Below are 13754 nucleotides of genomic sequence, written 5' to 3'. Positions count from 1 at the left end.
TCCACTTTGTGTGGCCAGCTGCTGAAAGAAGGCCCTTATAAAACTGGGATTTTGCCTCTTTTTGGTACAATCCAGTCAGTGTCTATCTCATAGAAAAAAAGAGGAAGATCTCCAGAGATACAATGTTCATGATACATGTTTAAGCAAACTGGATTCAGAGCAATCAAAGACAATGGCTTTCATATCTGCTAATCTGTGCATTCGAGATATTTAAAGTGTTCAGTGGTGGCCTAATTCTGCACTGCTGGTTTTAGCAGGAGGACTAGAATAATCTGTGAAGGGGCAGAGCTTGGGCAGTGCTGAGGGTTTTTCTAATTCTTTACGGCTGTATTCTGTCAATGAGAACACACTCTTCAAGCTATTGAGTTCCTGTCATTTATCTGTGGCTTAGTGTTGTGTAAGGAATGGCTTTAGCCATTGTGAAGTGGGTACAGAAAAGCTCTCCCGAGTCAAATGGTGCCCTTACACAACTCAACACCTCCTCTGCTAGCTATCTTAGCTATCTTTAATCTTGCCTAATACGGATAAAAAGACTGATGGAATCAGGACTGCAGAGACTTCCCTATGTGTTATACAAATCCTGTTGGTAACTCTGCATATGTATTTAGCAATTCATCTCTGCTTTGCTTAAAGCTAGCTGGCTACAGAAAGCTATCCTTTGTGGAGGCCAAATGCAACATGTAGGAAAAAAGATCCAGAAGGGTATTTAGACATTTAAATCAATGGAGCAAAGCACCTGAGTGTGACTGTGACTGAGGGTGGGGTGGTTGTGTTTTTTCTTATGGCTTGGGGCTAAATGCACTAGTGTGAAAGAAGCAATGTCTTGTAATGTGAATCATCCCTCAAGGTTATGATGCCACCCTACTTACACCCGAGAGGTAATAGCCAAGTAGGCAGAAACAAAGCTGTAGAAGAAAGTAGAAGGAGTTGAAATTATATAGGAGCTCCGGTTCTTCAAAGAGGGGAGAGAAAATGTAACTGGCCCCAGTTTTATTTTCAGGAAGTGGTTATTCCTCCCTGTAATAATAGTGCTGGTGACATTATAGAGGGTTTCACATGATTCAAAGTGTTATATTGCCATTCATGAATGATACAAACAGCCAAGTGAATTAGCAGCAAGTAAATATTACCTGCCTTTTAATTTAGGGAAAATTAACCTTACAGCAGACTCCTGCAATGAACATTTAAATATATACTGCATAGCACAGTACTTAGCCTCAAAAACAGTCTCCATGCAGGTTTGGATGGTTTTGGGTTTTTTATGTTGTAGTAGTGTTTTTCCATTTCTTCCTGAAAATGCTTACTGCTGGCAAACAGAAAATAATTTAATTTGACACCAATTTTTCCAAGTGAGTGAACAATGCAAGCTCACAGCCAGCGTGATTGCTTATACTAATCTCTTAATTTGAGTGTTCAGCTTGGCTTGCCGATATGGAGGTGACTGCACCATTTCTGTGCTACAGGTTCTTAAGTGTGCAATAGGTATATAGGCTCTTTTCACAGTTTCAGTTACATGGGAATTTTAGTGTTAACTTCTGAGGGAGCTTCTGTTTGGAAGACTATTTGCATGTTTTTCCCCCGTCTTTGCTTCTTTCTCCTACACACTCATGCACAAACTTAATCATATGTATCCTTAGATATTATTTTTTATATGATCCATATGTATGCATATTATATTACATGTATATTATACAGGATATAATAACAAGTCAGCCTCAGTATTTGAGATTTTATTTCCAGTGCTAAAATCATATACTGCATACACAAATTCTACACAGATACTGCAAGTTGGCTTTTGCAGTGTTATGTACTGAGCTAATGCTCTCCTTCTAGTGTAGACTTCGATGTGTGCTGATTTAGCCCAGTTATGAATTCTGTGAAGTGGACTTTTTGAGTTACATTTACTTATCCTAAGATAAGCAACTATATTTAGATTTGGTATCATTTTGTTGTTAGAGAAGAGTCTACTAACAGACCCATAGTTGTTAATCTGCAGATGTGAGCATGCAGCAGTGCAAAGCTTGATTTATTTTCTTGCCCAGTGCTATGTTCTATAATTAGCTTTGTCTTCCTTTCACATGGGACAAAAACCATAACATGTTCCATGGGGAATCATCCAAGTGTGTTGAACTCAGATGTAGTACTCAGATCCCTTTTGATTTAATTTTTCTCCTATGCCCTTTATTACTTTGTAATTCTCACTTACTTAAAAAGATTTGCAGTGGTAGAATGCATTTTGAAGGGTAGAGAGTTGTACTTAGAAACCAGGTTTCAGATATGCAGATTCTTTCTCCTTTCTTTTAATGGAGTGAGAAAAGATATGATGATGTGCTGAAGGTTCTTGTGATTTCTGCAGTCTCTAGTTATATTGAGGCAATGATGAAATGTACAAACTATTAAGGATGACTGGTCGAATATACACGCTTCTAAGATTCAAGTTTTTGGCAGACATAAATACTCTCATAAGCTGAAAAAAATCAATTTTAAATTATGTGGATCCTGGTAGCCTTAATTTTATGGCAAATGCCCAGCTAAACACTCTGACTGCATCCAGAATGAAAACTTTGAATAAAGTATAATACTTTTGTTTTCTAGGTCAGAGGTGGCAATAAAATTAGGAAAGGAACTAAACTGTAAAACCTTGATCCTGCACCTGAAAAGGACCGTTTAGTGTTATACAACTACTATAAAAACATATCCAGGTTCTGAGCAAACATTCTTTTGTTCACTGGCCATGACAACAGAGTGTTTCTAAAGTTACTCTCAGAAAGCCAAGTTCTCAGTTACTGGAAGAAACTCCTAAGAACTGAGCAGTGTTTTGTCACATTTCTTACGACAATGGAGTTATGGGAGTGGTGAGCCCTTAAAATAAAATAGAGGGATATTTTAGTCAGTTTTTCAAATGACCTGTAATAAAGGAAGATACTGACAGGTACATCCTCTCTGCTGACTATTACATTACTGAATTGGCTGTGGTCCATGGAGAAACCGTGTTCATGCAAGTTATAATTGCTTCAGGGTTTTCTGTTTTAAATAGGGACTGTGGATCAGAACTGCAATCCCTCTGGAAGAGGAGGTTCAGCTGATGCACAGGAGCTTTACCTGCATTAAATAAGACAGTTCTTACTGATCAGCAAGGTCTGGAAATATGTTGTCATGCTGCCTTTTGACAAGTTTAGGCATCTGCTCCTATAGCTCATGATGTCAGAGTGAGCTATAGGAGCAGATACCTGAGATCATGTGAACCTGAGAACAGAGCATTTGCCTCTGCCAGCAACACTTTCCACTCAGGGCTTTAAGTCTTCCAGCCAGCCATTTTTTTCTTACAAATATTACAAAGATTTTGCTGTGAAGTTCTGCTTTTCTTCTTGTAACTGAACTTCAGAGGGAGGTTAAAGAGGTTACGCATTTGTAGAATTAATCAGATGTTTGACTAGACACTGCTGCCTTTCTAAATTCGTGACAAGTTTTTTAACTGGTATTTTGTTTAAAAAACAAAATCAAATCCCTCAGCACTTTTTACAGCTCTTCCATTAATGAAACACACACAAAACCCCTCTTTTCTTATGGTAATTAGCTTTCTGTCCACCTGTCACACAGGTAATCACCAAGCAGTATATTTATAACCTGTATTTCCCTCCAGAATGTCCTTCTTGAAAAATACATTCTGGGCTCTGAAGGAAGAAGCACATCAGTATTTCAAAAACATCCTTACAGGGAAAAAGTCCTATCTTTCTGGATTTAGAGTGTGAGGAATTGAACCACTTGTTCTATCCCTTTAACAATGTGAATTTTTTTTTAATTCCAACCTATTAATACTGGCAAATCTAAATATTGGATCTTGGACTGTTTTTCAATTTTGGTCTTTACAGTAGACTTCTATGGCAAGGGACAACAGACTTATATTGCGATCCAGGTACTCTTGTAAATTCTAGTATTTCACTAGTTGCCCATTCTGCCACTCTATGTACCATTTACTTCACTTGAGGTTATAAAATTGTATGAATATCAGATTATAGCAAAGGTCCATCTACTTCAACATCCATTCTCAGTCACTGATAACACCAAAATAACACAGCAAGCATTTAGTGGTATTTTCTCAGAAAATTTTCTCACTTTGTAGCAGTGTGTAGGTCAGAAGATTCCTGAGTTATGGCTTGTGGCTCTTTATATTTAATAGCCCTCAGTGGGTTCTTCTAGTGATCTGTGGAGTGATTCTTGCACTAGACCTCCTCACTGGTCTTTTGAATGTTGCTGTTTACACAGAATCCATTAGTACTAGGAGTGGAGGAAGCCACGATACAAAGTTTAGGAGAGCAATGTAGATTGCATAAAAACATGAGTAACAGAAATATTTGTCTTTCCAGACATAAATTTCTCTATTTACTCCACTTATAGGACGTTGCATATTTCTCTTCCTCAGCTGTGATTAGTGAACATATTTTGTCTTAATATCCGAATAATGGCATCTAAACCATCTCACGTGGAATGCAGGCAGATGAAGCTCTAATGGCTGTGAGATCCTTCCTGCCTGAGTGTTTCTAATCCCTGATAAGAAGCAAATCACTAAATCACAGTAGTGACAAATGCTGATATTTTATTTTCACTCGCTGGAGGCTATTCTACCTTTTGCTGGGAGGAAAATGCTCCCCTTCACTCAGTCTCAAACTCTTTCACCTCCCACTGTCCATCTGTGCTGGGGATCAGAAGCAGTGCTGCAGAGCCCTTTAGCCCCGTGCGCAGCAAACACTCATGGAAGTGGCTGGTAAGGCAGCGATCCCTTTGTGGTCTAATATGTTAATTAGAATCATTAATTGTAGGGCTACTGATTAATTAATTTGGATCTAGCTCAGCAAAATTCAGTCTCCAGCTTAGAATTTGTGGCAGAGATTCTGATTTATAAAATTAATCTTACTTATAATTCAGAAAGCATCAGTTAATAGAATACATGGAATGTGAGAATATAAATGCAAATATAAAATATCTGGTGTCTGTATCAGTATCTTAAAAATGTGATATTAGAAAGTTTTTCATGTTAGCTGTTTCACCAACCATCAGTCTGTGTCATTCATACTAATGTTGTTATCACTTTTTAGTTGGCTGATGTGATTTACTGTAGTTCACTTATTTCTAGAGTTCCATTTTTCTTTTATAAAGAAGTTATACAGCAAATATAGCTCTAATCAGCACCAGTGTCAGGGTGCTACCACTACTATGATGCTACATTTGCACAGTGGTGATATCTTTCCACTCCAATACTTTAGTTTAATTTTCCTGCTGAAATGCTTACAAGTCTCTACGATATGGAGTCTGAAAGCTTCGTGTTAAGAGTCCAAGACATAGCTGTAATATTTACTCTAGGCTTAAGCCCTTTTCTTGTATTAGGCAATGCTCCTGTTAAGTTGCTTGGCCTTGTCTGTACTGAAGCCTTCTTGAACACATTCAGCAGTTAAACTTTGAGGGGTTTTTAAGTTTTAAAAGTTGAGAACCAACATGAAATATTATCTGTCCTGCATGAGAAGGGCCAATGATTGATTAGTCATGAGAAATGTGATAAAAGCAAGCTGCAAAAGCTTAAATCACTAAAAGGAACACTCTAATGTGCTATAAATGGTATTTGGAAGAGTGTTTAGTAATTGATATAACTTTAAAGTATCAGAGGACAATCATGATTGTGGTCACCAGGTTATTTTCTATTCTGACCTGATCCAGCATCAATCTAGCCTAACTCTAAAGTTGGATCATGTTTTGAGCAGGTGTTTGGGCTATGTAACCTCGGGAAGTCTACTTTTGAGCAGGTGTTAAGACTATATAACCTCTGGAAGTCTAGTCTAAATTATTGTATTATATTACCTGTTTTGACTTTGCATTAATATGATGACATTGATATCATTAAGGCATTACATGATGCAGAGTAGTGTGAGTTCAAAGTCAAAGTTGGAAGCAATTATTATTAGCACAACAAAAGGTGGCTCCTTTTTCTTCACTAACTCTTTTCTGCTAAAAAATAAAGCCATTTCTTTTATCTGTTCACTTTGAAGGTGATCCCACAGATGTGGGAAAAAAATCTGTGGAAGAAATAAACACAAATATAAACAAGAATGACAGGGGAATGTGGCCCAACAGCTTCTTGAAATTATAGTTCTTTTTCATATATATGTGCAAACTAATTCTGTTTTCTCCATATGCAACCGTTATTAGTAAGTACTTATTGATTTGTTTTTTCAGAAAAATTCAGATTGTAGACGGTTAGCAAACTAATCATATTGGATGCTCACTGTGAGTCGTCACTCAAGTAAGAGGGGACGGATTCTGTTCCCCAAAAGAATGTCTCTATATATTCTCTAGTATTGTAGCTAATGATGGAAGTTAGGTATTAACAAGTAACTAAATACTTCCAGAATTAACATTATCCTGATAATACTTGTAAAATCTGAGTCAGTGTGTAGCATTTTCAGAATTATTTCACCAACTGACCACAAATAATAGTCTTCCCAATAACTAACTAATCCTTTTGTTTTCATTTACATTTACAGTGTTTCCTGATTACCTTTTGATTTGTATGACCTGCTCTTGAAGCAGTCTTACTAGCATTTCATAGAAAATAATATCAACACTTTTTTGTGCATTTAGAATCAGGCCAATGAGCACAACATCTGGAACTCTTTAAAGTAAAATTATTTAACACTGTTGTCCTCTGAAAAGATACACAATTTATGTCATGGCTGCAATGGGTGTCCATACTTGAATCTTTTTGTTGGTTTATGGATGACACAGAATAAGTAATGGACCAGCCTAAGCATGTCAGACAACAGCAATCTATGAGAAACACAAAACCACTAAGAACATCGCACTCACTTGAAAGAACATTAAAAAAAAAAATCCATTATGCAGAATACTGTTAATGTAATTGCAAATAAATATTTTTAAAGAACATTTAAGTGCCAATTTCCAAGATTTGTTTGTATCAACAGTATCTTTTTGTGACTCGCACCTTGACTCGCTGCTTCTTTACGCATTTTGCTGCTTACTGCAGGTTACATTAAGGCAGCAATGAAAGGCAAAGATTCAAATCTTTCTCAGTGGCTTTTGTCCCCTACAATTTTGCATGTAATATGATTGTGAAATTATTATTTGATGTTGCCTTTGTACTGGAATCAGGAGGCCCCATGTATTTTTTTACCAATGCCTTGATTTTCTAGGGTCCTGTTACAGTTGTTTTGTTTGTTTTTTGTTGGTTTGTTGTTTTTTTTTTATTTTTTATTTTACTTTTAAGCTACTATTTACGTTTCTCCCTTTTATGCAGAAAATATAGGAGTAGGAAAGTGTCTTTCTGAGTAAAGAATAATATGAAAGGGAAGCCTGTCCTTCCTCTGAAGGTTAATGGTGAATCAAATTCTCAAACTGTGAGTGAGTCTGTGCGCCTGTGTGGGTTTTGTAGGGAAAGACAAGAATTTGGGGGGGACGGACGGATGACACCAGGACTGGAGGCTGGTAAGGCTACTCTTTGCTCATGACAAGATTGTGGAAAGGACACATGCTTACACAACATCCCTGGCTGTGTAATAGAATCATATAATAGTTAGGATTGGAAAGGACCTTAAGATCATCAAGTTCCAACCCCTCTGCCATGGGTAGAGACACCTGCGACTAAACCATGTCACCCAAGGCTCTGTCCAACCTGGCCTTGAACACTGCCAGGGATGGAGCGTTCACAACTTCCTTGGGCAACCCATTCCAGTGCCTCACTACCCTCACAGTAAGGAGCTTCGTCCTTATATCCAATCTAAACTTTCCCTATTTGAGTTTTAACCTGTTACCCCATGTCCTGTCACTACAGTCCCTAATGAAGAGTCTGCCCCCATCATCTCTATAGCCCCCCTTCAGATACTGGAAATGTTCTTTGCTCCCACACTCTTATGTATAGCATCTGTGGAAGAGACCCATTAAAATTTCAGGTCTGCTCCTTGGTGGACAAATAACATGCTAACACATTTATTTTTTTGAATGATCACCTGCTGATGGACTTGCTTCTTGAGACTGCGTCAAAGAACCACAATGTGTGTAGACTGCAATCCAAGGAATCACAAAAGCTTTTGTGGAGATCTTACTGCAGTCTGGTGGATGCAGAAAATATTTAATCTGCTCAGTTATTTGCATTAAGAAAGAGGAGATGTGCTTAGCTTTTAATAGTTCCATGATAAATTAAATAGTGATATCTGATTTGGAATAGCTCCTGGTCTGTGATAGGTAGCATTAGCGTACAGGTGCTTGAGGGTTTTTTTGTGTTGCTTTTTTTTTTTTTTAATTGCTTTTTTTCCTGAAAGGTTATTGCACACACGTGAAATAGCGAATAAAAATAGAGCATTTGGGAAAAGAACAAAGAAAGAATATCTATTTATTTCCACTAAAAAAAATTGAGAGCACAGGTGCGTGATAGCTGGTTTCATTGCAAAAATATCAGTTTCACCGCATTCATATCGGCTTAAGTGAAAATGCACCAGCTGGAAAAAATTAAATCAGCATGAATCATGCATCCAAAAGGTCACTGATCTAAAAATATACATCCCAAGAAAAAATAAAAATGGTGTATGCAAACTAAAATTGCTCAGGAAAAAACAAAATGCTTCTAAACATTCTAAACTCAGGACATTAATTAATTTGAAAGTAATGCAGAAGGAGGCAAAAAGCCATCCTGTGATGTCACTTTCATTATATAGAACACAGCTAAGGAGATAAAAGAAGATCATGCAGAGCCCAGGAGCAGATTAAGCCCCTTTATCTCGTTGTGGAAGGGGGAGAACATATATACAGGTAGTATTTTGTATGGAGAAGAAGGAGGAACTCTTAAACGGCTGAGTTTTGATGATCACTTAAGTGTACTGATGCATAATAGGTGATATACATGCAGGTGCTGGGGATCATGAAGACACCCTACTTGTCAGTCAAAATTACAAAGCTAACAAGTGAAACCAAGTCCCTCTTCTTAGTATAAGTTCCAAATAGAAATACTGAAAAGAAAAAAACCAAGCTCTGTTGGATGCTGTATCTCCCTGTCACAGCCTAATGGTTAACAAGAACGAAAAAATAGAACATAGGTATGTGATAGGTACGAAAATAGAGTGTAGGTGCTCTTGTAGCTAGAGGCTTTTTAGAAAGCCTAGAGATGTTTTGATCCAAAAGTAGACTGTACAATGTTTTGTCAAAAATTGTATGTGTGTGCATGCCTGTGTGCATCTGAAGGATACTAAAAAGTCTTTCTTTTCCTGTGGTAAAGTCTCATTGCAACATCATGCACTAGCAGAAGCACCTTTGCAAAGACAATCATGCCACTTGCAGTCCAGAGGAAGTCTGGACATACCGCCACACAGGGAAATGACACATGTATTGTCCCATATGACTTTTCCTAGAAAATATAGCTCATGTTTAATTTTATCAATAAACAGCCCCCGTATTCTTTTCTTAGCCATCCAATTACAGCAAAAAGGGCAGATGGGCTCACACTACACTGTTGTAAATAATATAGTTCCACTAAATTCAAGGGAGTAAGACTGATTTATACTGATACCTATATCAGGCCCAGAATATTTACAGAAAGCTTTGACATTTTTTCTTCTGCCTGCCAGCTTCTTGGTTCTGCTTTAAAATCTCATGTCCATGCATCTTTCTCTCTCTACCTATCATATCTTTGGATCTTCTAGTGTACTGAGGGGCAAGTACGAAAATAGAGTGTAGGTGCTCTTGTAGTTAGAGGCTTTTTAGAAAGCCTAGAGGTGTTTTGATCCAAAAGTAAATTTACTTCCATGTAAAATCACTTCTTAATTGCAAAATTCCTAATGAGTTCAACGACCTTCTTTCTTGGAATGTGATTTCTGCTTGAAGTCAAGTGATATTCATCTTCTTCTGGTAAGTTTATTGACTTCATAATTTTGCTTGTATTTATTTTTACAGTTGGTTTGTTTTAGTTGGGGTTTTTTTAAGAGAGGTAGGAGGTCACATAGAACGAGGAACTAGTGCCATAAAAACTCTTTGGGATGATAGAGATGAAGAGACTTTTCACCATTTTCTAAAGATAGGTACATTCCAAGTTTATTTAGTTTCCCTGTGAAGTCCTTTTCACTGCCTCATCTCCTTGGCTGTGTGGGAGCAAACAGAGATTATACATGGAAGTGAATCACCTCATCAGCAAGCAAGAACCAAAACAGAAGCAGAAGGCCAAGCAGTGGATCATTGCATTTGAAAAGCACAGGAAAGCGATGGAGTACGCCAGGAAATTGAATGGAGGAGCTAAAGGCGTGCAGAAGCTGAAAAGTAAAGGACTCTCAGATTAACAAAGGCTCAATTTAGCAGCTACTTCAGTGAGGTTGTGGTAGACATTTATATTGTTGGTGAAAACTGAGAAGATGCATTCAGATTAATAAGGGTTGCATAATTTAACATAACACAAATTTTTACCCTGTCAATTAATCCATAAGAACAAAACTATGTTTTAAGGAATAAAGCCAATTATCTCAATTATGTGAAAGCATATGTTATTGTTGCTGTTTGTTGATACAGCTATCATTGGCAGGATTCCTCCCCCAAGTGTTTTCTGAACAACATTCCCAAACTGGCCCATTTAGTTGTGGGCATTAGCAGGTAAACAAAAATGTTGATTCGCTAATTGTTTACAGTGTTTACTGCACAGCTTCTAAACCTTGGGAGATTAGTTGATGTGATTGTTTTTCTATGGTACCTGATTTCCACAAAAGCAAAATCAAGAAACACCTGAAATATTCATGTGTTCATAACACAAAATCCCTTTCTAATACAAAGAATACCATTAAGAGGATCAGTTGTGATCTGCAGCATGGTAAATCAGTCAGTATTGTGATTGCACTTCAAGACTGTGATTTTTTGCAGCAATTTTTATAACAATTTCTCAGCCTTAGCTTGCACTCTAAGGTTTTTGTTGGTTAAACCAACTTTCCATCTCCAAAGTAAAATTACCTCTGCAAGCAGCATAATTCTTCATCCAGCAAGGACAAGAGCGACACCTGTTTCAGTTGAACTGTTAGATGAAGAAGATGAAGAATAATCTGCTGCTTCTGTTAAAAACTTCCTGTCTCTGGTTACCAAAAAACTTCCAGCCATGTTTGGATCCTTGCTACCACAAGTGAGAGAAGACACTCTTTCTGACCTCCTGAAAGGATTCCTGGCAGCCCCCAGTAACGATTGCATTTATTCAGGAGAGGAAGGGGACATTAGCCCTTCAGATAACTAGGAGGAATTCAAAACACTAGATCTGGGATGGACAGTGCTGCAGAGAATTCATGGCAAGAGCCCACACTCAAGTCATGAAGAGGCAGAGGCAGCAGTCAGTGTTCATCAACACCCAGTTCTGTTTTAGTAGTCTGGTGCCAGTCTGTCTCTGATAACCCTGTGAGTCCTTTCTCTTGCCACAAACACCTCTCACAAAGGCTCTCAGGAGTGCCTTCATATTTGTGATGACTCAGACTGTGGGACAGTCCTGAAACAAATCTAACCCTTTTTAAATTTTCAGCATGATAGCTTTATTTTTCCTCACTTGACACTTTATTCAATGTGAAGATTTGTCTTTTTCAAAGTCAGTAGGGATCAGTGGGAGTGCATGATAAAATGGCTGAGGATGCTTAAGTCCATGCAGAAGCACAAAGGGTTAATGGACGATGTGGCTGAAGAAAAGCAGAAAGCACAAAACAAATATTAGAAGAATGGTGAAAGCTGTGGGAGGTCTAGGAAATGTGTAACAGGACTTCCACAGATAAGACAAATAGCTAGGAGGGAACATGCACTGGGCTGTGGGAAACAATACATGATGTGTCAGAAACACTTCACATACATCTTAGTGTGACTAAGTTTTTTTTTAAGACAAAGGATTAAAGTTCAAGTTCATGAGCTCTGAAGTGCATTGCTTTTTGCACGTTTATCACAATTTGATATCTTTGTTTTCAAATAATGAGTATGACATTCCTATTTATACATATTTACAGGCTCTAACATCCCCTCTGTCCTATTTGTAACAGGCATTTTCAAGTTATGAAAAAACAAATCAAAGCCAACTATGCAAACAACTATACAAAATTGTCATGCTGTGCAATTCTGACTATTAAAGGGATCTTTACAGCCTTGTTGAGCTCTTCTAATTGTGCCAGGTTATTCAAAATCAGCAGTCCTTACACTTCATTCCTCCATCCAGCTAGTTTTCACTCCACAAATATTATAACATACATAACATAACATAGAGTAGCAGCAATAAGAATACCTATTCATTACAGCTCAGGCTAGCCATGAGATGTTGCCAGGATTCTTCAGTGTGTTTGGTACACTGTCATCAGTTTTGTTGTTCCTGTTTAGAAAAAAGGCAAACGGTTCTCAGTTGCTAGTCAGTTGCAATAGGAAGCTGATGGCCATCTAAAATCAGCACTGTCTCTTTACATTAACAAATGTAGGTCCCAGAATCGTATTCCTATTGGTTTTGCTGTAAAAGATTTTATAGTTATAAAGGTGCAGCCTCACATACCTTCCCCACTTAGTGAAGGCTATTCATAAATTTCCACATTGCATAAATCTGTTTGCTATGGTAGAAGACTATGACGTCCCACATGGCCATGAAACAGGAAATAATAAGCAATTTCTTGTATCTCCTTCAGTATAAAATATAGTAAGCATGAGACTAAATTAGATACCCATTCAAAGCAAACTCATCAATGTAGTTCCATAGGCAACTTCCCAAAAACTTGTAGAACTTCTTACGACGATTTGTTGTGGATACTAGAATTTTACAGGGTTTCCAAAAGCAACAGCACAAATTACTGTAAAAGGAATTTGTCAAAGACTGTGAAATACAATGTGAAATCCTCTGCCGTAGGAAGTCCTGAGGCTGGGAGGGTGCTCTGGAGAAGTGCCACTGTTTGCCTGGTCTCCTCTTTTCTCCCAGAATCTCTTGCTGGCTACTGTGAGAGCAGAAACAGGAGGCTAGTTAGACCTTTTGTGTGAGCCAACGTAGCTGTTCATCTGTCCCTTAATACTCAGAGGCACAATGCAGTCAGTCAAACTGGCTTATACACCACACTTTTGCATCTTCCAAAATTCAGGTGTCTTGTAGTTTCAAATCTGCCACAGTCCCGGCACACCTGAGTGACAATCTGTTCCTATGCTGGGCTTTCCAGCCTGAGCCTCATTAATCTTTGGTAACTATCTTGGCCAGACAGGGCCAAATTCTGTGTGTGAAAAAAAGAGGAAGGCTGTGCATCCATACAGCTGTAAGGGTATTGAGTTGTGCATCCATATGGCTGTGAGGATTTTGTGCTATGACAGAGCAGATTGAGCCAATGTAACAGTGCTAAGGGAAGGATTATACCCACTGTAAGCTCCCTAGCCCTTCTTGCCCCCAGTGAATCGGCATCTGGGCTGAGAGTTGGCAAATGAACAATCTCCATCTGTTGTCACCAGTGCCTCTACGCCAGAGGACACTTTAACCTTTGTGAAATTCAGGGTTGCTTACGATTTTGCTAAGTTTGTACTGCAGTATAACAGGGCACATTCTTTAATGCTTGTTTCCTGCTGCTCTGTTGTTCAGTGCTGATCATCAGATGTCTTCTACATTTTGTCCTTTTCATGCACTGCTATCATCAGCCACTCCAGCTGGTGTCTACCACTGCCCCACTGATCATCTTGGGAGTAGAGTCTGCTAGGTTTTGTCTGTGAGCAGGCTCTGCTATGCTACTTGTCTC

Source organism: Neopsephotus bourkii, unplaced genomic scaffold (genome assembly GCF_033783945.1).
Source record: "Neopsephotus bourkii isolate Nb327-2 ecotype Australia unplaced genomic scaffold, CSIRO-AGI_Nbou_v1 NB_168, whole genome shotgun sequence".
NCBI lineage: Eukaryota > Metazoa > Chordata > Aves > Psittaciformes > Psittacidae > Neopsephotus > Neopsephotus bourkii.
Note: the sequence above shows the minus strand (reverse complement) of the source record.